Source organism: Scyliorhinus torazame, chromosome 13 (assembly GCF_047496885.1).
Source record: "Scyliorhinus torazame isolate Kashiwa2021f chromosome 13, sScyTor2.1, whole genome shotgun sequence".
Taxonomy (NCBI): Eukaryota; Metazoa; Chordata; class Chondrichthyes; order Carcharhiniformes; family Scyliorhinidae; genus Scyliorhinus; species Scyliorhinus torazame.
The window spans coordinates 40,055,013-40,080,685 of NC_092719.1; the positions used below are offsets into that span (position 1 = coordinate 40,055,013).

General features: G+C 46.7%; 1 protein-coding gene and 1 long non-coding RNA gene across 5 annotated transcripts in view; one reads left to right on the plus strand and one right to left on the minus strand.

The window, feature by feature from the left end:
- Positions 1-25,673, minus strand: part of LOC140387976 (voltage-dependent calcium channel subunit alpha-2/delta-1) — an 890,358-nt gene that overhangs the window by 573,671 nt on the left and 291,014 nt on the right. The gene's annotated exons all lie outside the window — the stretch shown is intronic.
- LOC140387978 (uncharacterized) overlaps positions 9,632-25,673 on the plus strand; it is a 33,965-nt gene continuing 17,923 nt past the window's right edge. The window contains exons 1-2 of the long non-coding RNA XR_011934041.1: positions 9,632-9,704; positions 12,014-12,127. This is a non-coding gene — a long non-coding RNA (uncharacterized lncRNA). The remainder of the gene's footprint in view (positions 9,705-12,013; positions 12,128-25,673) is intronic.

Consider the following 25,673-nt stretch of genomic DNA (forward strand, 5'->3'; position numbering starts at 1 on the left):
ATATTCTGTTAGTTTTCGTAGCCTCGTCAGCAACCCGGTCAAGAGCTCTCCTGGGGTCCTCTCTTTCGTGTTAAAACAGTATCTCTGCACTACAACAGATGGTTTAGAGTTGAAGTGTTACCCCACTGGGGTCACCACCAATTGTTCAAAAGTCTCAGTGTCCAGGGCTGCAGGACATGTAAGGCTATTATCACTCCATAAGTCACTGTCTGCCAGTCAACATCTGTGATAGTGTTTGCCCGGAAAAAGTAATGCACGCGTTCTGTGTACGGTGTCCAATCCTCTAAGCTTGCGTCAAACACGTCCAATCTTCCGAAGAAAGGCATATTTGCAACAGAAAGAAAATTCGCCAACCTTACTCCAGCAGTGGAAAGGAGGTGGCTGTTTGTTCGATGGTGTAGCAGTATCGACAGGAATCCAGTTTTATCCTCATTGCCAGTTTAGTAGGCCACAAATGGGTCCAAATCAAGTTGGTCAAAAGAAAACTTGGTTTATTGCAAAGCAATTAACTTTACAATGTACATCAGATCCCAGCCAGGTCTGCTTTGTTGGTTCCATACCTGGCCGGCTTGATACAGATCTCAATCATGAATGTCCTCGGGCACCCCGCCTCCTGAGTCGGGGAGCTCGTATTCAGTGAGACTCACGGGGAGACTAATTGCTCCAACCCTGTAGGTCTCATACGGGTCGTAACAGTTTAATCTAGGTTGTACTTTTTTTTAATGGCTTTTTCACCCCCAAAACAATTGTATTCCGAGTCATGAGAGCGATTGGTTCCTATCTTCGGCGGTTAATAGTAACTGTCTCCAGCAACTTACAGGTTATAAATGTGAGCATCAAGATAGTGCCAGAATACAAAGTACCATCCTGGGTAATAGTAATGACCCCAAATGACCTCTCTAAGGCCCAATAAATTAAAATCCATAGGTCAACAAGTATCGCTGTTTAAAAAAGGGAATCCAGTGATTCAATCAACTGCAATTCATTATGGACACTGAGCCTTTAACCACTGATTAAATTAAATTTAGTATTCATTGCCGGTATACACCATGGAGCTTTATTGAAGATAATAAGAGAGGACAGGTTTATATGGGGGAAAGCTCTTTTCTACATGGCAATACAAAAGCTGCATTTTAAAACTAAACATGCTTCAGTCTTTCAATATGTGCCCTTTTTAATGTAATAGGTTTGTCTTGACTTTTTTTGCTTATAGCTACAATAATGTTTCGTAATTTTTAAAATTGCTCACAGATAATGTAAGCAGACTGTTTTCTTTGAGTTCATTCAGTGCTTAGATTGGAAATGTGGATGAGGTTGATCCGCTTCCAGCCACCATTCCCCTGTGAATAACAACAGTCTACAACAGGGAGCCTGGGTAAACTCTACCCGTCAGAGTGTCAGTGGAACGGGGGTAGCAGGATATAATGAGCTGAGATGTGTGGCATCTCAGATCAGTACAAGATATCACAGAGAAAATAGAATCCATAGAATCTGTATAGTACAGAAGGAGGCCATTTGGCCTATCATGTCTGCACCAACCTTCCAAAAGAGTACACTACCTAGGCTCACTCCCCTGTCCAATCCCCGTAATCTCACACACTTTGATCATGGTCAATCCACCTAACCTGCACATCTTTGGACACTAAGGGCAATTTTGCATGGCCAACCCACCCAACCTGCACATCTTTGGACAGTAGAGGAAACCGGAGCATCCGGAGGAAACCCATACAGACACGGGGAGAACGTGCAGACTCCACACAGACAGCCACCCGAATTCAGAATCGAACCCGGGTCCCTGATGCCGTGAGGCAGCAATGCTTTTTTAAAGATTAAATTTAGAGTATCCAATTCATTTTTTCTAATTAAGGGGCAATTTAGCGTGGCCAATCCACCTACCCTGCAAATATTTGAGTTGTGGGGGCTGTTGTGTTATGCTTCTTCACATAGCATAAGCTGCTTCCTTGATGTATACTCTGACAAAGGAAGGTTCAGACTTGGAGATAGATTTAACACATTTATCGAACAGTTAGCAGTTCTCCTACTTGGGTTCGACTCTCCTGCTAATCTTACTATAGTTACTCAATCTAACTAACCAGTCTGCTCTAATCCATGCTGTGGGTGTGATGCTTCCCTGATCTGCCCCTGTCTCTCTGAGTGTCGCCTATGGAAAGAGAAAGAGCATGTGTGCCCTGTCCTTTTATATGGGTGTCCCCCTAGTGGTAGTGTCACCTCTGGGTGTGTCTTGACTGCCCATTGGTCATGTCCTATCTTACTGACCTATTGGTTGAATGTCTGTGTGTCATGATGTCTCTGGTGCTCCCTCCAGTGTTTATTTAGTCCCAGTGTATCTACATTAACCCCTTGTGTATTTACAGTGATACATATCACCACATCCTCCCTTTTTCGTGTTACATATTTTCTGTGCAGTGTTAAAGAAAATTGAACAAAATAGGCAGATAAATGATGACATGTACAAATCATGATGAGAGATGATGACACAATAAGTCCAAATAATATGTATGAGTACAAAGTTCATGAATTAATATGGTTGAGTGGCTTTCTTGTTTTGTTGGTGAGGTGGTGATGTTGATGGTGGCATTGCTTTGTAAACACCGTCAGTGTCCCTGTGCGTAAGGAACCAAGAAACGGTCAAATCACTTCATTGTCTGGTTTGGACTCTTTTTTTCTTTCGATGCTTGTGGTAGCGATGTATGCAATCTGTGTCGCCATGGTATGTCATTGTACTGAGCTGAGCAGTAACAGTGTCCCGCATTTGCAGAGTTGTACCATGTCGTACCAGTCGTAGTTCCATTGTTGTTGTTTTTGTCGTGCTTGTTGTCGACGTTGTTGCCTTTGGTACGCTTCGTGTCGTTGTCTTCGTTGTTGGATTTGTAGGTTCTGTTGTTGTGTTTGCTGCGCTCAACAACCACCCTCTGTGGCTAATACGAGTCCTGCACACAGTTACTCATGTCAGCATCCTTTATGGCATCTGCTGTTTCCTTGAGCGAGCCGTCACTGAGTTCGTGGCGTTCCCCGTCTGGAGTCATGTCCGGCTTACTTGAATCAGCTTTGGCTTGTCGATGCTCCCCATCTGGAGCCCTTTCTGGTTCATCTGTGTCAGCTGATGTTTCTTGATGCTCCCTGTCCAAAGTCATTTCAGGTTCACTTGAGGCAGCTGAGGTTTCTTGATGCTCCCCGTCCGGAGTCAAAATGTTCAGGAATGCATTTGCTTGTGGAGAGGCTCGAGCGAATGAGGTTTGAATTAACGTGGTGTCACCGGAGTCACCAGTAGTTTCACTGTGATTGTCGAGTGCCTCTGTACACACTAGCTGAGGTCTGTCATGTTGCACATCGAGTATGGGAAGTGGGATGCCAACATCACTTGTCGCACATACAGTGGGTAGACCTTCAGTGTCTTCTTGCTGGTTAAATGAGCTGGGTAGACTGTTAGAGTCTTCTTCTGGTGGCTCAAATAATCTGGGTGGACTGTCATAGTCGCTTTGTTGTTCACTTGAGCGTGGTAGTGTCACCTCTGGGTGTGTCTTGACTGCCCATTGGTCATGTCCTATCTTACTAACCTATTGGTTGAATGTCTGTGTGTCATGATGTCTCTAGTGCTCCCTCTAGTGTTTATTTAGTCCCAGTGTACATACATTAACCCCTTGTGTATTTACAGTGATGCATATCACCACAGAGGCCCAACCCACGCAAACACGGGGAGAATGTGCAAACTCCACACGGACAGTGACCCAGGGCCGGGATTCGAACCTGGGTCCTCAGCGCCGTAGTCCCAGTGGTAACTACTGCGCCATGTGCTGCCCGTATGAGGCAGCAGTGCTAACCATTGTGCCACCATGCCACCCTTTTCCTAGGAGGCTTTTTCTACAAAAAGTATTATTTTGGCCAGTTCAAAACCATCTCCCATAGAATATGATATTGTGGTGACCAGTGCAAGTAATGCATTATTCGAACAAACTATATTTAGATTTGGGAGAGTAGCTTCAGGAGATTATCATGCCCTAATGGTTCAGCTCTAGAGAATGAAAATAACCTGCGGTAATTAAAGTATCACTTCTGTTTGATGTAGAAGCAATAACAGATGCTGATGCTACCTCAAAAAATAGGTCTTCACGTCAGCTGGAGCTATTAGCTGATACCAATTGATAGTGCAGCGAGACATATACAAGCATTAACTGACCCTGGAAAATAGGACTTCAATTTCAGCTCTAATACTTTAACTTCTTTCCATTACTTTCTTTCCCAGAATGAAAAAGGCTCCAGCCAAGTAACAGATGGAACACAATATTGGAATCGACAGGTGTGGTCTTGGAATAATCTTCATTCTAGCTTTCTGAACAGCTATTAACTGAGTTTGTGGGCCATTTGGCAATGGGGAAAGGAAGTCACGGTAAATAGAGGCAAGTGGGACCAGCACAAAACATTAACCAATCTTGATTTTTACCACAGCTCTGAATTTTACTCTGGTGTCAAAGCAGGTCGAGGAAAATGAGTAAGAAATATCAGAAATTCTGTTTGTAGGGCAATTAGAAGAAGCATATGCAAGGCTGCATGCATACAGGTCAGGCAAAGGCGCGATAGATAGGAAAATTTGCTTATCTTCATATCTGCCACTTATGTGCACAATGAACAAACTGATGTTCTGTGCTTTATCACAGAGTGAACATAAATAAATAATATATACAAAAGTCCATGCCCCCACGCTCAGCTCAATTACAACAGCTACTTCTTCTCATAGAAGAATAGAATCCCTACGGTGCAGAAGGAGGCCATTCAGCCCATCGAGTCTGCACCGACCCTTCAAGAGAGCACTCTATCCATGTCCACCCCGCTGGACAACCGGTACATCCCTGGACACTAAGGGGCAATTAGCATGGCCAATCCACCTAACCTGCACATATTTGAATTGTGAGAGGAAACTGAAGCGCCCAGAGGAAGCCCACGCAGACACGGGGAGAAAGTGCAAACTCATCCAAGGCCAGAATCAAACCTGGGTCCCTGTCATGAGGTGTGCCGTCATGAGGCGTTTGAAGAGAATAAAACTTAGACAAATAGAACAAACAGCCCCAAGCAATAGATTTTCCACACCAGGTGCAACTATCTGAACTTCACTTACAAGCAATGAATAATCAGGGAGATTGTGAATGTGCCATCTTCACCAATCTATCTGAAAGTCCATTAAACAAGTCCACACAATAGTCACATTATAAAGATCTTCTTATCTTTGGCCTAAATTTTCGTTTTGCTGGTTTGAACCTTTGGTTTTACTTTTTTGAAAAATAAATTTAGAGTGCCCAATTCATTTTTTTCCAATTACGGGGCAATTTAGCATGGCCAATCCACCTCCCTGCAAATCTTTAAGTTGTGGGGGCAAAACCCATGCAAACACGGGGAGAATGTGCAAACTCCACACAGCCAGTGACCCAGAGCCGGGACCGAACCTGTGACCTCGGCGCCGTGTGACAGCAGTGCTAACCACTGCGCCATCATGCTGACCCCCACTCTGGTTCTACTTTAACTACTTTAAAATAATTTTAAACTTTAATTTTAATATTGCAAAATATTCTAGGATTTTACAGTCAAATTCCTTTTTGTGCCGAAAAGCCCAAGCTTCTTCAATATTTCCTCATAGCTCTGACATACAATACTTCGGGAGCATTCTCGTGACTCTGGTCTGCATTATCCCCAAAGCTTCATTGTCTTAACTGGATGACCAGAAATGGTCAGACCTGAGCACTGCCCAGTTTGATTGTGACTTCGTCTGACTTGCCTTCCACCATTCGGACAATTTAGTTCAACATCCTAATGTCTTTGTAGATCGCTCCTCTGCACTGGTTGGACATGCTGACTGTACAATCTACTGAAACACGCAGGTCTCTTTCAACTTATCTTTAGCTATTTCAACATTGTTCATGGAAGACATATGTGGCCAATTTTTCCTCCATGTGTACAGTACATGTTCAGCAGAAATGTCATGTGCCACTATTTTGATCACTTACATATGTTAGAAAATTCATTCTGTAATTTAGCTGCCTCGCCAAGTCTCCTGCTGGCTCTGAACCTTCGATTTGCATTTAGTTCCAAACGCAAACTAGGATCAGTGTAGTCCCGACACACATTGCTGGAATATTCTAATTACTACTTGCTCTCACCCTCAACATAACTGTGCTACCAAACTTCTGACTAATACTCTATATCTATACATTATAATTTATATTTTTCATTTTTTCCCATTTTTATTGCACCACTTGTGCATTCATGCATAATACAATTGAAATGAGACTAATGAGTAAGTTGTTTGAGTTTGTTTTCTTCATGTTTTTAAAAATATGAGAACTGTAAATGCCAATTCTGAATCTACTGGCGCCTTTCCAGAATCCAGAAACTCACTGGCAGTGATTATCATGCCTCACAAACACCCTCTTTAGTATTTGTCCCATAATGCCAAGAAAACCTACCACTGGACATTTTAGACTTGATTTAGTTTTGACCCCCTTTAAGCAGGATTCAACTTATTGAAGGTGCCGAAAGCCAGTTTGGGAAGAATATGCTGCTAATGTCTTGCCCCATGAATAGTTGGAGGGATAGCATCCCTGCAAATTAAACATAGCACAGTTGCTTGAAGGAAATATGTAGATGCCTTGCTGGAGGATTGGGCCCGCAGGTGAAACAATGATAACAACCATTGAATGTACCGCACATATGGTTGAACAATACCCTGAATTCATATTGAGATTGCAACAGATGTTTGTGCCAAGGGACGCTTTGCAATATGATGCTGTGAAAGGTAAGCAAAGTTATCTCAGCATGCCATGCTTGAGGCCTCATGGGGATTTGAATGAGAAGTAGCAACAAGTCATGAGAGATAAAGGTGTGTTCGTCACCGGATGAACCACTACAAACAAATATGCAAGCGTCATTATTTCTTTGCTGTGCTCTTCAAGCAGTTACTACAACACTGTGTATAAATAAAGGGAATGCAGCAGAAGTTTTACCTGTTAATTGTTAGAATGTGTTCAAAAATTAAAGCGCATGATATTGAAACAAATTTTACTGACAGAGAAGGCTCACCGACAGGGCATAAAGAATAAGGCTAAATGGATTTTTTTTTCCAAAGTAGTCAGGATGTTAGATTCATAGAATTTACAGTGCAGAAGGAGGCCATTCGGCCCATCGAGTCTGCACCGGCTCTTGGAAAGAGCACCCTACCCAAGGTCCACACATCCACCCTATCCCCATAACCCAGCAACCCCACCCAACACTATGGGCAATTTTGGACACTAAGGGCAATTTAGCATGGTCAATCCACCTAACCTGCACATCTTTGGACTGTGGGAGGAAACCGGAGCACCCGGAGGAAACCCACGCACACACGTGGAGGATGTGCAGACTCCGCACAGACAGTGACTCAAGCCGGAATCGAACCTGGGACCCTGGAGCTGTGAAGCAATTGTGCTATCCATAATGCTACCGTGCTGCCCTCTACCATGCTGCCCTGTGGTTCTGCGCTCCAGGGATCTGCAGCTTCTTCCATTTTCCATTTAACTGTATGATTTGGATACTGGCAAAAGAGGAATTTAAGGTACTGAAACTTGCTAATGCTACGTTAAGAGCCATGATGTACTGTGATCAAGGCCATAACCGATTGGAAGGGCCAAGACAAGTTAGTGGAATTTCACATGCAGTTCAATGCAACAAGGTAGTTGTTATAACCTGCCTGCTTACCACTGGCTGGGGACTAATGGCAATCCCACAGTCCTTTGGGAGTATGAGCTTCCCCAATGAGGGGGCGGAGAAAACATTAGCAGATTCCCTGCATAAATAAAGCTGCCCAGTTTGGAACCGGCTAGAGGAGAATGAACAGCAAGGGAGTTGCTGTTGCTGTTGTTGTATATATATATATATATATATATATATATATATATATATATATGTTATTGTAAATAAATGTTATTTATTTCTATCCTTCAACTTGTGCTGGATTCTTCGTGGCCCGCACAAAAGTAGTATGTTTTGGGAAGGAAAAACAGTGCAAATAAATATTTTTATAGAGATCTGGAGAACATATAAATGCATCTTTAAAAAGTTGGAATGTGAATAGAAAGGACCATGAACAGGTGAGCAAGATTTCTCTGAGCCCTGGGAAATCCGCACAGCAGCTGCCAAATTTAAATCAGACTGCTAATTAGACTGTGGAAACCTGATTAAATATGCTAATGAAGTGTCCAACCTCCCCAAGGTGGGACATTTGCATGACACGTTCCCCTCTGGCATACAAAATGGCAGTAAGCTTGGGTCAAGTCTGTCATATTTTGAGCTTAGCACCCAGCAAGCTCTTCCAACTGTCCTATTAGGTTAATACCAAGCCCAGGGATTCTGTCATTTAGAAGAAAATTAGTCAAGTATAAATGAAGCATTTTGAAGGATATGAGATAAGGGCAAGGAAATGGATTAGAATGGGCAGTTCTAATTGATGAGCTCGGACTGAGACAGGCATAGTAAGGCTATTGTTAGAATATTTGGTTAAGCTTTGGGTGCCTTACTTTAGCAAGCATGTCAGGCCATGTAGCGAGAGCACAAAGGATTTATTCTGAAAGCAGAGTTGAAAGACTTGTTATGAGGAAAGAAAAGAGAAACAGGTTCTTTTCAATGAAGTAAGAGGATGTCTGATAGAAGTATTCAAATTAGGCAAATTGAGGAAAGATTATTTCCACTGGTCAGTTAAGTCAATAATGGGAAGCCATACGATTAAGCATCAATGAAAGAGAGGAGAAAGGTCAGAGTGTTTTTTTTTAACGTAGACCTTTATTAGAACACTCAATAGTTCACCAAAAACAATGGTGAACGCAGAAGGGAAGCACAGCTTTCGGAAGCTGAGCCCGAAGCTACTTGTTCAATTAAAGCTTCCCTATGCGTACCATTGTTGGATCTCCTGAAGTGTTCTTTTAAGATCTTGGAATCTATTCCAAATGGTTGCCTGTTAGCACTGTTAAACATTGGCCTCGATGGCCTCTTGTAGAGATTCTGATGTGCAAACCATCAGAGCAGTTGCAATTGACTGCATCACTAAGCTTTGTGTCGATCATACGGCACCAATAACATGCACAACTCTTAGCCCATTGTTTGTGGTGCCAGGGACTTTGGAATCAAGTGTACCTTCAACATAGTGTGAATGTTGTAAAGCAGGTTCAGGGGTGAGTGCTGAGCATGTCAAACCTTCCCATATCATTACATTTTGTAGTTAAAATTTTTGGATTTCTTTTCTTTCTTCTGAATAAATTATTCAATCATCTGGCAGTGCAACGAGAATTTATGATAGGTCCAGATTGCAAGCAATCTAAAAAGAGGTTGGCTCGACTAAATAAGTAAGAGACAGCATAAGACGAAAAGAAAAAGCATGCTTCAGCATAAAAGCTGACACACATCATGGCAACTGGAACAATGAAACAAATAGTAAGAGTTATAAACAAGGGAATATGAAAGGCAATTTGCAAGGGGAGAGAAAATCAGCACAAAAAGATTTACTGTTAGGGGATGGCAGAAGGAAAATCAAGGAAAATGAGAAAATGGCAAACATATTGAAAAATTATTTTGTGCCAATATTTGCAGTGAAGGAAGAGGATAAATTGTTGGTCATCCTAAGGAAATGAATACAGATTCAGGAAAGGATACTCACCAAAATTTACGTAAGCAATGGAACAATATTAATAATAAAGAATATAACTGCACTAATAATGAGTGGCAAATCGCCAGGGTTACCATCCTAATGTTTTTAAGGAAGTAGGTCAGAATATTGCAGGTGCTCCAACTGGAATCTCCAAAATTTGCTAGATTCAGAAGCCATTCTTTTGGATTCAAAAATTGTACATGGTCACTGTGTTATTTAAGAGAAGTGAGAGAGAGAGAGACAGGGAATAATAGACCAACTAGCCTAGGGCTGTAGTTTATATGGGCTAACAGAGGCATTTGATGAAATCCCTCCTTAGACTCAAGGTCCACATCCAAAGATTATAAAAACAGCCTGGACAGGGACAGAAAATAATCAACAAGGCTAATTGAATGCTCGTCTTTGTACCTAGAATACAAGGGGGTAGAGGTTATGCAACAGTTATGCAAAGTTAGCTGATTAGAAGACACCCAGAGTGTTCTGAACAGTTCTGGGCACCACACCTTAGAAAGAACATGGTCTTACCAAAATGATATCTAGATTCCAAGGACTAAATTACAAGGACATGTATCTCAAACAAGGGTTGTATTCCTTGGAATTCAGAAGCCTAAAGAGGGGTTTGATCAAAGTTTTCACAGCATTTCGGGAAACTGATAGGGTAGATATAGAGAAACCAGTTCTGCTGGTTGAGCAGTCCAGAATTATACAGCATTATATTAAAAACGAGAACCAGACATTTTAAAATGAAATTGGAAACGTGTTCTTCACATGAAGGGCGGTGGAAGTTCTGAATTCTCTTACGTAAGTGGCAACTGATATTAGGTCACTTATTAATTCTGGATCAGAGACTGATAGATTTTACCAAAGATATTAAAGCAATTGGGGGCAAAGGTGGATTCATGCAGTCATGACACAATTTAGCCATGGTCATACAGCATGGGGGAACAGGCTCAACGACCTACCCATGTATGTATGTTCCTTAGATATTTTCCAGATTCAGACTGCAGCCTCTGAACTGAGAAATATCAGTTTATTTTAAATCCAAGTAGGGATGTTACAGGAATCATTCCCAATAGTCTTCACCATATCTTAGACTTAGCCCCTCTTCGAACACAACTAGTTGTCTTCCTTACCTCTAGGCTTGACTATTCTAATACACTCTTGGCTGGTCTTTCAGCCTCCATAAATTTCAGCTCATACAAGATTCTGCAGCCCGTATGTCATCCCGCACCAAGTCCCATTCATCTACCACCTGGGTGCTCACCGGCCTACATTTTCTCTCAGTATTCCAGCACCTCCAATTTAAAATTCTCATCCTGATGTTCAAATCACTCTGGGAACACTCCACCCTCTCTCAGTAGCCATTTTCAAGACACTTGGAATCCTGGAATCCTGCAACTCCGGCCTCTTTTTACCCCTCCATCTTGGCCTTAAGCTCTAAAATTGCCTTCCTAAAGCGTTCTAACTCCCCCACCTCCTTGTAGTCCCTCCGTATATTTTTTAGAAATCCTACAGTTCAGAAAGAAGCCATTTGGCCCATTGAGTCTGCACCAACCCACTGAAAGAGGCCCAGACCCCGCTCAGTCCCATTATGCCACCTAACCTGCACATCGTTGGACACTAAGGGGCTATTTGGCATGGCCAATCCACCTAAACTGCACATCTTTGGACTGTGGGAGGAAACTGGAGCACCTGGAGGAAACCCACCAGACACGGGGAGAACAAACAAACTTCACACAGACAGCTACCCAAGATCGGAATTGAACCCGGGTCCTTGGTGCTGTGAAGCAGTAGTGCTAACCACTGTGCTGCCCTCTTTTTTGAGGGGAATACCTCTACAAAACGTTCAATCAATCCTCCAGATATCCCTTTCTTTGGGTCAATGTCAATTTTTGGCTGATTACACGTCAGTGCAATGCCTGGTACTTTGGTTCTTCTCTGTTAAAGATTCGAAATAAACACAAAATACTACATTTAAAACAGGGAATAGAAGGAAGGAAACAAAGAAGTAGGAAGAGAACTGAGATCACAGACAACAGAAGTAACTTTCTGGAGGGGACCAGCAGAGATCTACTAAACTGGGATTGAATGCCAAAGCTACACTTTCAAGCACAATCTGTGAGCTGCTTCAAAACCATGCACTTACTTTAAATTGAGCAACAAAATGAGCAAAACATAACTTCTGATTACTCAAAACATTTTGTATGCAACAGCATTAACAGCTATGTATTTTGAATGGATTATAACCTTGCTGCACTTTCACTGTTATTAACACCTCAGTAATTCTTCAAAGATTGTAATATTGAACAGAAAGCAAATCTCTTACAGGGAGAGACGAATAAAATCCAAGATGTTCCCTTCAAGCACAGGGGAAAAGCTTTGCAACCATGAAAGAATCTCCCTGAACCACTCGCAGCACAGACTCACGATCCCACAGGAAATGTAAGTATGTTGTCTTTCAACATTTGCCTTCAGTATATATAGAATATCAATAAGAATATATATTTCACAGCACAGTGAGAGACTGTGCAGCAGCCAGATTATATAAAAGGGGCACTCTTTTGGCAGATTTTAAGTAGACTATGTTCCATAAAGCAACCAGTAACAAACACCGTTTTGAAGCTGGGCTACTGGGTGGCGGGGGACCTGACAGTGCAGCAGACACTTGCTCCCACGCGAACTTCAAAACCTCTGTCATACAATTCTGTGGGACAGAGTGAAATTTTGAACATACTATTTTGTTTTCCACGATGACACAATGGGTGATGAAGTCATTTCCACACAATGTTATCGCTTCAGTTCTCTCCTTTCATGTGTAACCCTAAGCAAGATGAGTGATTCTGGGAATGAATGCATCAACATTTTGTCATTATTGCCAGTCGATGATTAGCAGCAATATTTTTGTTCGCAATTTTGTTGGATTTACCTCAAAATTAATGGACAACAGGCCGCAAGAGCAATTAGGGATGGGTAACAAATGCTGGCCTAACCTGCAACATGTACACCACATGAATACATTTTTTTAAATCTTCTGATGCCAACAGCCACAAAAGTTGAAGTGTCTTTAAAACCCGTTGGAAACCCTGACGTGTACACAAATGCTGGAATTGCCCGAGAAGTTTAAACTTCCCAGGACACTGCAAGAATGTCTCTCACACTGACCTCACTGTTGGAGACTTGGGTTAGATATGCACTACTTACCAGCACACCCTAAGCTTATTACATTGTTTAATCATTGAGTTAGACCAGAGATTAAAAGCGTAAACCAACTCACCCCCACACATACTACTCCCAACATACCCCAACCACCAACCCCCCATCGACGCAAAGCAACCCCATCCGACATGACAGACCATCTCCGAGCATCCCAAAGATTCCCACCACTGACACAACTTAACTCATCCGCCTACTCATCTACCAACTCACCCGCCCACTCACCAGTAGCTCGCCCACCTGATCACTCAACCAACACCCTCACATCCACACACCCACCCACCTGATCACTCACCACTCAAGCATCCGCCCACCCACTGAAAATCTTTGCAATTTCTAAATACTTCACTGAATATGATAGCCGATATCATAAAAAGAGGATATATCCTCTGCACCACTGCCTCAGCCCACCTGCTGTTGAAACCCTCATCCATATCCTTGTCACCTTCAGGCTTTACAACCTCAATGCTCTTTGGATCACTCTCCATTCTTACCCCCAACCCTCACCCTCCAAAACCTTGTTGCCTGTACACTCTGTTTCACATCAGCTCCAGCTCCCCCATCCCCCTCTGAGCACGCTGAACTCTACAGGCTCCTGCACTCCGCCTTTTCAAATTTAATGTTCTCAATGTTGGGTTTAAATTGAATTATCGCTAATGCCTGAGAAAATTTATTATCAAAAGCTGAAGCACACCTGTCTTCAAAACCATCAAATGTGATCCTAAGGACGGACACTGAAGAGGGCTTCCAGTAAAAGGATGCATTATGCTGAAAATAGAAGCAAATGGGCAGATGGCAAAGTTGCCTCTTTGCATTGACTGTGGAAATTTTCCTAGTCTATTTGGCAGAGCATGGTTGGCTAAAATTAGCCTTAATTGGGAAACAGTCAATTAATTAGTAGATTCAAAGAACAACTTACAACTTCTGAAGAAGTATGAGAAGGTGTTCGAAGACTCACTCGGATCTATGACTGAACACCTAAAAATAAAGCCAGACAGCACACCCAAATGTCTCAAAGCTAGAACCATACCATACGCCATTAGGCCTAAAGTTGAGGAAGAACTAGAGAGATTAGTAAAGACAGGAGTCATTGAATCTGTTGCTACTAGTCATAGGGTGACACCAATCATTCCTGTATTAAAATGGGATGGCTCAGTGAGAATTTGTATGATTTTAAAATTATCATTCACCCAGTTTTGTGCTTAGGTCACTACCCACTGCCGTTGATGGAAGGCATGTTTGCTGGACTTTCTGGAGGACAGAAATTCAGTAGAATAATCCTTCACAGACATATCTGCAGATGAATGTGGCTGCTGAATCACAGCCACTACTCGCCACAGTGACAAACAAAGGTCTGTTTCATTACAGAAGACATTCTATTGTAGTAACATCTGCACCTGCTCTTTTTCAAAGATCATTGGCTCAACTTCTAAGTGGGTTGAATGAAGTGCAATGTTATTTAGATGACATACTCATCACTGCATCAAGTAAACAGGAACACTTCGAGAATTTGGAAGCTGCCCTGAAGCAGTTATAGAGCCACAACCTGATAGTTAAGAAGGAAAATGTGACTTTTTCAAGTCATCCATAAATTACCTTGGTCATAGCATCAACAAAGACGGTTTGGACAAAGAACAAAAGAAAATGACAGCAATCTTAGACGCACCACATCCTCAAAATGCGACACAATTATGTTCATTTTTAGGATTGGTCTATTGTATTAGTAAATTTGTGCTCAATTTAGCTGCACAACTGAAGCCTTTACATACATTGCTATGTGTCAACAGGCATGACACTAGTCAGAAGAATGTGAGAATGCATACAATGAAGTGAAATAGGTTTTATTGAAGTCAGAACTGTTGGTTCATTATAATCCAAAAATGAAGTTGCAGTTAGCTTGCAATGCATCACCCTGTGGGGTTGGTGCAGTCATCTGGCACACTATGTCTTTGGAAGAGGAGCAACTGGCAGCAGTTGCCTCACGCACTCTTCCTAGCACAAAAATGAATTACACTCAGCTGGGAAAAAAAATCTTTAAGCATTATTTTCAGTGTAAGAAGTTTCCACCATTACCTTTATGGGCGTCATTTTACACTATTGACGGATCATCAAACCTTGATACAGGCTTTGGGCCATATAAAGGTATATCTCCTTTGGTAACTAGTAGATTGTAAAGACAGTCATTGATATTGTCGGCACACACTTACAATATCCAGTATTATAAGTCCGAGCAGCATGCAAATGTTGATGTTTTATCACAATTGCCGTTACAAGTCAAGCATGACACAGAAGAAAATGTTGTCAATATTTTGTATTTCTCGCTCATGGATATTGTACCTGTGACTTCATCTCAAGTTCAAAAATGTACAAGAGCCAATCCAGTGGTGGGGAAGGTGATGGACTTGGTCCCAAAAGGCACACTGTCAGGCATTCATAGGACAAATCCAGACATCAAGCTCCATTAACTTGAGTTGACAGTCCAGAAGTGGGAATCCATGTGATTATTTCTCCGTGCTCACGTAGAAGAGTCCTTGACCAACTGCATAAGGGAAATTCTTGTGTGGTAAGGATGAAAGAATTAGCACAGAGTTATTTTGGGTAACCAGGATTAGATGCTCAAATTGAAGAGAAAGTTGGGCGTTGCCAATTTTGTGCAAAATGACGGAACAGTCCACCATTGCAACCAGTATATCTGTGGGAATGGCTGACTCAGCCATGGCAGAGAATACGCATGTATTATTCTGGTCCACTGGAGGGACACATGTTCTTAGTGATTGTGGACATGCACTCGAAATGGCCAGAAGTTGCGATAATGAAGTCAACAAAAATGACAAAGCAGACCATTGAAAAACTAGACAAAATATTCACAAGGTTTGGAATACCGGAACAGATTGTCTGTTATAAACACAATTTACTGCAAAGGAGTTTGAGGACTACACCATATTAAGTCAGCTCTATATCATCCAGTAATAAATGTATTGGCTCAATGTTTTGTGCAATCATTAAAGTATTCTATCAAAGCATCGAAGGACCACGGGACATTATCAAGAAGAATAAATAAACTTTTTATTATCTTATTGGAACAACTGTAAATACTACCACGCAAAGTTCACCGGCAATGCTGTTGTTTAGGAGGAAACTACGAACACAGTTTGATTTGGTAACTCCAACTGATACTTCAGAGATTGTCAAACAAGACCAACAAGTACAAATTGCTCAGAGGAAGAACATCTCTAAAAAGTAAGTATTCAACCAGGGAGAGACCGTGCTAGCTAGGAATTACACCACCAATGCAAAATTGGGCGGCATGGTGGCACAGTGGTTATCATTGCTGCCTCACAGCGCCAGGTTCAATTCCAGCCTTGGGTGGTTGTCTGTGTGGAGTTTGCACTTTCTCCCCGTGCGTGCGTGGGTTTTCTCCGGGTGCTCCGGTTTCCTCCCACAGTCCAAAGATGTGCAGGCTAGGTGGATTGTCCATGATAAAGTGGCCTTTAGAGTTCGAAGACATGGAGGTTAGGTGGGGTTATGGGGATAGGGTGGGGATGTGGGTTTGGTAGGGTTGTCTTCAGAGGGTCAGTGCAGACTCGATGAGCCGAATGGCCTCCTTCTGCACTGTAGGGATTCTATGATTCTATGGTACCAGCTTTGATCCTAGCAAAGACAGGTCCAGTATCATACACTGTACAGACAGATGATAAGTGTTTGACGACATCAGGCTGATCGGTTACTTGCTACACCAATTTAGTTTGTAGAAACTTCTCAAGAGGTTCTACCTCTAGAGGATCTAGAGAGCTCTACAAAGAACAAAGAACAATACAGCACAAGAATAGACCCTTCAGCCCTCTAAGCCTGCTCCGATCACGTGTCCTATCTAGACCAACCGCCTGTATCCTTCTATACCCCGTCTGTTCATGTGCCTATCCAGATAAGTCTTAAATGTCGCTAACGTATCTGCCTCAACCACCTCACTTGGCAGTGCATTCCAGGCCACCACTAACCTCTGTGTAAAAAACTTCCCCCGCACATCTCCGCTGAACCTTTCCCCCCTCACCTTGAATTTGTGCCCCCTTGTAATTGTAATTTCTGCCCTGGGGAAAAGCGTCCAAGTGTTCACCCTGTCTCTATCCCGATACGTTGGAATGTAGACCAGAGTCAATGTCTATAGTGACAGATACTGAAATAACTACTCAAGAAGTACCATATACAGAAAGGAATGAGAATAGTTCTGAGGTTGCAAGCAGCAAAGTTCAAGAATACTGAATTTTACCAAAAAAGAATAGACATCCACCACAGAGACTGCCTTATTGAATTGTATCTTTGTATAGAAATAACGGGCAGGATTCTTCCTTCTGGGGACCAAGTCCCTACACCAGCGGGAAAACCGGCGGCAACCACTCCGGTGTCAACAGCCCCGAAAGTGAGAAATTCTCCAAGTTTTCGGGGGCTAGTTTGACGCCAGAGTGGTTGGCGCCGCTCCAGCCGGCGGCGAAAGGCCGGCGCAAGTTCGCGCATGCACGGACCGGCCGGCATGATCTCGCGCATGTGTGGACCGGCCGGCATATTTCCGCGCAGGCGTAGACTGGCCGGCGTATTTCCGCGCATGCGCGAGGGTTTTCTTCTCTGCGCCGGCCCCCGGGCAATATGGTGGAGCCCTACGGGGCCCGGCGCAGAGGAAAAAAGGCCCCCACGAAACCAGCTCACCCGCAGGGCCCCTGGTGTCGGATGCCCCCCCCCCCCCCCCAGGACCGCCCCCGCACACTTACCCCGCCACTCGGCCCATTGGGGCCCGGAGAATCGCCGGGGGGCCGCTGTCAACGGCCCCCAACTGGCATGGCGGGAATTCCGCCGGCCCCCGAAAAACGGCGCTACAGAATAGGGCAGCCGGCGTCGGGGCGATGGGGAGGGATTCGCACCTTCCCCGGGGATTCTCCGACCCGGCAGATGGTCGGAGAATCCCAGCCAACATGTTTGGGGATCTGTGTTACGATCTCAGGCCAGATCCCAACAGTAGCTTTGATACTGGGCAGAAACACCAATAATTTATTTTAATTTGTAAGACAGTGAGGAATGGATACCTTGCTCCAGGATTGATTTCACAAATAAATAAGGATATGGTATATTAAAACAAACTTTATTACTAACACAGTAACATAACACAGTAACATCACACAAGAAAAATAGCCTTACAATTACTCCTTAAACAACGCTAATCACTGCAGTGGCACAGTAACCCTTAAACTTCTATTTTTATTCCCACTCAAACAAAAACATCTCAACTTTCAATCCATTGTTAAATAGTTGGCACTTAGGAATACCTACTTTAGAGAGATGTCCTCTGAGACTGTTTCAAAGATAAGACCTGAATCCTGTCAAAACCATGCTGAACCTCTGGCTATATGTCTTCAGAAGCTTGTTTCAGTTCTCTTTCTAATCAGAGAAGTCTGAACTGTTTGGAAAGACTGCTAGTCTGTCTGCAGACAGATCTTTAAACTCAACTGCAGTGAGAGCTAAACCTTGACTTCTGCTCACAGCTTCATCGAAAACTCCACTGACCTGCTTTGCTGCAAAATTCCTGATATCTTAGCTCCACCCAGTAACTACATCATCTTCCTGGGCTGAATTCTAATTAACTCCACATTGACCTCCCTTAATCCAGGCAAAAATGCATTAGCCCAAGCTTTTTACAATGCCCTAATTGCACATCTGGCTCCCAACCTGTTCCTCAGCAAGGAACGCCCCGTAAAGGCCGCACTTACATAATTTCCTGCCCATTTCAGCTTGCCAGTGCAGGAAGAGTATTTGTGGATTGGGGCACCATTTTTAAATGTCGCCCCGATCTTTCAACCCCCTTCAACCACCCCAGGTGGCCTCCAGAACCCCCTCCCTTACTGCACCAACATCTCTTATGGGGTCCTCGAATCCCCCCTCACCCTACCTCTTAAGGGCAAGAGATCCTTGGGCCTGATCCCTGACATGGGAACCTGGAACCCGGGCACCTTGGCACTGCCAGTCTGGTACCCTGGCAGTGCCCCTGCCAGCACCACCTCGGCATCCTGGCAGTACCAGCCAGGGTACCCGGGTGGTATTGCCAAGGTGTGAGGCTGGCAGTGCCAAGGTGCTCAGGTGCCAGCAGGAGTGTGAGAGTACCACCCTGCCTAGAGCCCGACCATTCAAGGCTGTCTATTGGCTTGGTGGACCCCCCCTCCCCCCAGGTTCTGTTACTCCTTGCCCATGATTGTGAAAACCAATGCTAAACAGCGCCATTGCGCCGTCTTCCAGGTGTAGCCATTTGTTTCCGGGCTCCAGGAGAATACGGCGCACGCATTTCACCAAGTCAGGCCATTAAATGCGCCCACAATCTTCACAAGTGACCTACTTATAACCGATAGTCATGTTGTAAGTGAAACTTAATTTTTCTATACACAAAATTTAAAACATTTAAATGTCATCTTGTGGCATGGTATTATCAAGTATAAGAATATCAGAAGGGCGGCACGGTGGCACAGTGGTTAGCACTGCTGCCTCACAGTGTCAGAGATCCAGGTTCGATTCCGACCTTGCAAGACTGTGTGGAGTTTGCACATTCTTCCTGTGTCTACATGGGATTTCTCCGGGTGCTCTGGTTTCCTTCCACAGTCCAAAGATGTGCAGATTTGTTGGACTGGCTATGTTAAATTACCCGTAGGTGGGGTTACGGAGATAGGGTGGCGGATTGGGCCTAGGTCGGGTGCTATTTCAGAGAATCAGTGCAGATTTGGTGGGCCGCACAGTAGGGATTCTATGATTCTATGAAGTTGAGACAGCAAGGAGATAGATGTTAAGAAATAACTCATTCTGTCCTGTAGAGGCGGTTATGCAACTTCCACCAAACACTTTCACCTCCCTAATAAAAACCCGTCCGCTGAGGACCTGGAAGCCGATTGAGATGCCATGTTCCTTCCAGCAGCAAGCCTCTATAGGCCTTTACTTGGTTGACCGAACTTGTGGATGGGTAGTGTGGTAGTATGACTGGGGGTATTACGGTACCTTCAGAGGTGAGCTGCCATTGGTGCAGAGGACTCGCTGCCCATTGGCCCAGGTAAGTCATGTGCCTCTCAGGATATAAGAACCCAGGTTCCCCGGCAGTCGGCCATTCTTCTGTACGTCTGCTGTCGGGCACACAGCTTGTGTATTAAAGCCTTTTGTTTGGATCGCATCTTCGCCTCGTGTCCAATTGATGGTTCATCAATTTAATACACAAGTTTTAAAAAGATGGTGCTTCGCATCAAGCCGGAGTGACTTTGACTCAGCCCGCACGCAGCAAATGCAACAGCTGCTATTTTTGTGGCCAGGCCAAGCACCCCCGCCAGCGCTGCCCGGCCCCACACCGCAACCTGTAAAGGCTGCGGCAAAAAGGGCCATTACGTGACTGTTTGCAAGTCCAAGGCGGTCGCTGCGGTCCCGAGCAGTGACCGCGGGTTTCCCCCCCCGCGCTCCTCATGCGCCCCGCGGAACCCGCTGCCCCCATCGCCACGAGTGACCACCGGGCGCCGCCCTTTTGGGCACCCGACGCCACTTGTGAACCCAGGGTGCCGGCATTTTGTTCACCCCTCACCATGTGCAGCCGACAGGCGCCACCATCTTGGATCAGCACCGAGGACCCCGCAAGTGACCACTCGCTGCCGGATGACGACTCGAAGTTCCTGCCTCGACTCGCCTCAGTAATGTTGGATCAGTCACGACCCCGCAAGCTTTCCACAGCGACCACAAGGTTTTCCTCAACGGTCATGAAACGAGCTGCCTGTTGGACTTCGGGAGCACGGAAAGTTTTGTCCACCCCGCCACGGTAAGACGCTGTGCACTTCTCGTTCATCTGGTTAGACAAAGAATCGCTCTGGCCTCCGGTTCGCACTCGGTCCAGATCACACGGTGCTGCATAGTGGACCTCACGGTCCAGGGGAGGGTGTTTAAAAATTATAAGCTCTTCGTCCTTCCCCCCCGGCAGCACTCTTGGGGATAGATTTCCAGTGCAACTTCCAGAGTTTAACTTTCAAATTCAATGGCCCTATGCCCCCCCTTACTGTCTGCAGCCTCGCGTCCCTCAAGGTCGATCCCCCATCCTTGTTTGCAAACCTCACCCCGGATTGCAAACACGTCGCCACCAGGAGCAGACGGTACAGTGCCCAGGACCGGATCTTCATCAGATCCAAAGTCCAAATGCTCCTGAAGGAGGGGGTTATCGAGGCTATCAACAGCCCCTAGCGAGCACAAGTGTTGGTGGTTAAGACCGGGGAGAAAAATCGGATGGTCATAGACTACAGTCAGACCATCAACCGATTTACGCAGCTGGACGCGTATCCTCTCCCACGTATCTCCGACCTGGTTAACAGGATTGCGCAGTACAAGGTTTTTTCCACGGTGGACCTTAAGTCCGCCTACCACCAGCTCCCCATCCGTACGAGTGATCGAAAGTACACTGCGTTGGGCGACTCTACCACTTTTTAAGGGTTCCTTTCAATGTCACGAATGGGGTCTCGGTCTTCCAAAGGGAGATGGACCGAATGGTCGACCAACACGGTTTACGGGCAACCTTCCCGCATCTCGATAATGTCACCATCTGCGGACACGACCAGCAGGACCACGACGCCAACCTCCGCAAATTCCTCCACTCCGCAAAACTCCTTAACCTGATCTACAATAAGGATAAGTGCGGGTTTAGCACCGACCATCTAGCCATCCTCGGCTACGTAGTGCGTAACGGAGTGAGAGGCCCCGATCCCGAACGCATGCGCCCCCTGATGGAGCTCCCCCTCCCCCACACCCCCAAAGCCCTCAAGCGCTGTTTGGGCTTCTTTTCGTATTACGCACAATGGGTCCCCAATTACGCAGACAAAGCCCGTCCCCTCATCCAATCAACCATGTTACCCCTGTCGATGGAGGCCCGCCAGGCCTTTAGCCGCATCAGAGCAGACATTGCAAAGGCCACGATTCGCGCTATCGACGAGTCCCTCCCTTTTCAGGTCGAGAGCGACGCGTCTGATGTTGCTCTGGCAGCCACTCTCAACCAAGCGGGCAGACCCGTGGCCTTCTTCTCCCGGACCCTCCACGCTTCCGAAATCCGACATTACTCGGTCGAGAAGGAAGCACAGGCCATAGTTGAAGCTGTGCGACATTGGAGGCACTATCTGGCCAGCAGGAGGTTGACCCTCCTCACAGACCAATGGTCAGTAGTTTTCATGTTCGATAATGCACAGAGGGACAAGATAAAGAACGATAAAATCTTGCGGTGGAGAATTGAGTTGTCCACGTACAACTACGACATCTTGTATCGTCCTGGGAAGCTGAACGAGCCTCCCGATGCCCTGTCCCGCGGGACCTGTACCAACGCACAAGTGGACCGCCTCCGGACCCTCCACATGGATCTCTGCCACCCGGGGGTCACCCGCTTTTTCCATTTCATAAAGACCCGAAATCTGCCGTACTCCATCGAGGAGGTCAGGACAGTCACTAGGGACTGCCACATCGGCGCAGAGTGCAAGCCGCACTTCTACCGCCCTGAACGAGTGTACCTGATAAAGGCTTCCCGCCCCTTTGAAAGCCTCAGCGTGGACTTCAAGGGTGCCCTCCCCTCCAACAACCGCAACACGTACATCCTCAGCATGATTGACGAGTACTCCCGCTTCCCGTTCGCCATCCCCTGCCCCGACAAGACCACAACTACCATCATCAAAGCCCTGCATACCATCTTCTCCCTGTTCGGTTACCCCGCATACATTCATAGCGATCAGGGGTCCTCCTTTATGAGCGACGAGCTGCGTCAATTCCTGCTCAGCAGGGGCATCGCCTCCAGCAGGACGACCAGTTACAACCCCCGGGGCAGGTCGAGGGGGAGAACGGTACGGTCTGGAAGACCGTCCTGCTGGTCCTACGGTCCAGAAATCGCCTAGTCTCCCACTGGCAAGATGTCTTCCCAGACGCCTTCCACTCCATCCGGTCATTTCTCTGTACCGCCACTAACCAAACGCCTCACGAACGTCTATTGTTTTTCCCAGGAAGTCTTCCTCAGGGACCCCGCTCCCGATCTGGCTGGCAACCCCCGGGCCCATTCTGATCCGGAAACACGTGCGGGTGCACAAGTCGGACCCGTTGGTCGAAAGAGTCCAGCTACTCCATGCGAACCCGCAGTACGCGCATGTGGAGTGTCCCGACGGCCGACAGGACACAATCTCCCTCCGGGACCTGGCACCTGCCGGATCAAGGTCACACCCCCCAGCACCAGCCACCACCCCCCCTTCAACACCCACTGCCCCCAGCAACGACGCACCCACAGCTCAGTGGACAGGGACCCCCTCCCCCGGCCTGGCCCCCGCTAGCTCCAACTACGGGTACGGACACAGAAACAAGATCATCGCTCCCGGAGTCACGGACGCCCACCGCTCCGACAAGATCATTGCTCCCGGAGACACGGACGACCACCGCTCCGACAAGATCATCGCTCCCGGAGTCACGGACGACCACCGCTCTGACGTCACCTACCGCTCCGACGTCACCAGCACCACTACGCAGGTCAAGCAGGACTTGGGGTGGGCTTGGGGTGGACTTCTGGCTGCTGATGAACCCTTGTGATTTCTTTGTTCTTTAACTATTCACCCATTTTTTCCCCCCCTGATTATTGCATACTATACATAGTTATTGTTCTGTTCTCCTCTTGAATAGTGGTTACGGGTCAGTGGGCAGCCATCGATGCAACGGCACGGTGTAAACATCTCTAGTCATACTACCAGCCTCACGTACTCATGGGACCCCCCCCGGCCGGCTTCCTTTTCAACAAGGGGTGAAGGTGGTAGTATGACTGGGGGTATTACGATACGTTCAGAGGTCAGCTGCCATTGATACAGAGGACTCGCTGCCCATTGGCACAGGTAAGTCATGTGCCTCTCAGGATATAAGAACCCGTGCTCCCCGGGAGTTGGCCATTCTTCTGTACGTCTGCTGTCGGGCACACATCTTGTGTATTAAAGCTTTTTGTTTGGATCACATCTTCGCCTCGTGTCCAATTGATGGTGCATCAGTAGCCCTGTGTCCCCCACCCCCTAAACATTCCAATTCCTGCCTCTGGGAAAGTGGCCTCGGGGAGGGAGGGCCGGGGAACTAGCAGGCTGTCCAGTGGGGTGAAATGACGCAACTGCCGGCCGACAAATTCAAACTAAGCATGGCAAAACTACAAACCTAATCTCAGCTTTGTTTTGGGGCATCAACCCAGAAAGCAGGTTTGCTGAGGAAACAAAATCACTTAGCAGTGGCCCCACACAAACTTGACCAAAACATGCACAATGGAGAAGACCTTTTCAATGTTGCACACATCGTCCAGTGAGGAAAACATTACGGGCACGATTCTCCTTAAAGGGAATGATGGGCGGGATTCTCCCATCGGGTGGCTAAGTGCCGATGCCGGCGTAAAAACGGGAGTGTTTTATTCCAGCGTCGGCGCCCGTTCCGAGACCCGATTCTCTGGGCCACAGTGGGGTTGCACGACGCTGGAGCGGCCCACGCCGCTCAGCTGACGATCCCGGCGCTGCGGGGTCCGCGCATGCGCAGCGGCCATCTTCCCCGCGCCGGCCCCGACGCCAAATGGCGCAGGGCTACAGGAGCCGGCGTGGAGGAGAGGAGGTTCCCCAACAGAGAGGCCGGCGCGCTGATTGGTGGGCCCTGATCACGTGCCAGGCCACTACGGTGGTTCCCCCGCCCCCCCCTCCCCGGGCCCGGAACCCCCCTCCCCCCCCTCCACAGGCCGCCCCGGACCCTTCAACGCAGTGGTCCCGCCGGCTCAGAGGATGTTAGAACTGCGCTAGCGGGACTCAGCTTTTTGTTGACGGCCGCTCGGCCCATTCGGGCCGGAGAATCGGCGCGCCGGCCCGTGCCGGAGAGTCGCCGCATACTCCGACAAGCGCCAACCACGCTGTCCCCAGTGGCGCTCTGCGGAGAATCGCGTCCCGACTTGGGGCGGCGTGGCGCGATTCCCGCGGCCCTGAGCGAGCACGTTTAGCCACATGTTTCCTGGCGCTCACAGTGCCGAGAAACACATGGCTATTCAATGCGACTCTCACTGTATACGGGCCCTGAATGGGGAATGCATGGCCAAGGCCACACATAGGCCCGTTTTGTACAGTGTGGGGCTCCGCTCTGAGGCCCCCGAAATTATGCCCGATCTCCCCCCCCCCCCCAAACGCACAAGGTCTCCCCCCCCCCCCTCCAGCACCCATGCTGGGCATCACATGCCTGATTATGCTGCGCATAAATGCCAGCTTGGCACCTTGGCAGTGCCAACCTTGCACCCTGGCAGTGCCAGGCTGTCACTGACAGGGTGCTAAGCTGTCGCCAGCAGAGCCATGGAACCACCCTGTCCAAAGGGCATGCAGCTAGGGGCCTCCAGTTCGCTGGGAGACCCTCACGGGTGCCACTCCGTCTGGTCCCATTTGTGGGGACCAGTGCTGAACGGCACGCTCCCGAGGTCTCTGAGGCCAAGGAGATGAATCACAAAGCCTCAGACGCCTCGGGAATCTGCACATTAGAGTGAGGCTAACTGCCTCATTCGAATATGCAGATTTGCCAAAAGGTGATCCCACCCAATTCCCCGTGCAATGTCTTACGAGAATGCGTTGGATCCCGTGAGACACTGTGAGCTGGGTAGATTCCGGAAGCGGGGTCTCCCAGCTTTCATTGGCCACGCTGTGCTGCAGCGAGCTGCTTTTTCGGTGTAGCGTGGCTGTTGGATCTTATTTTGTCGTGAAGCTCT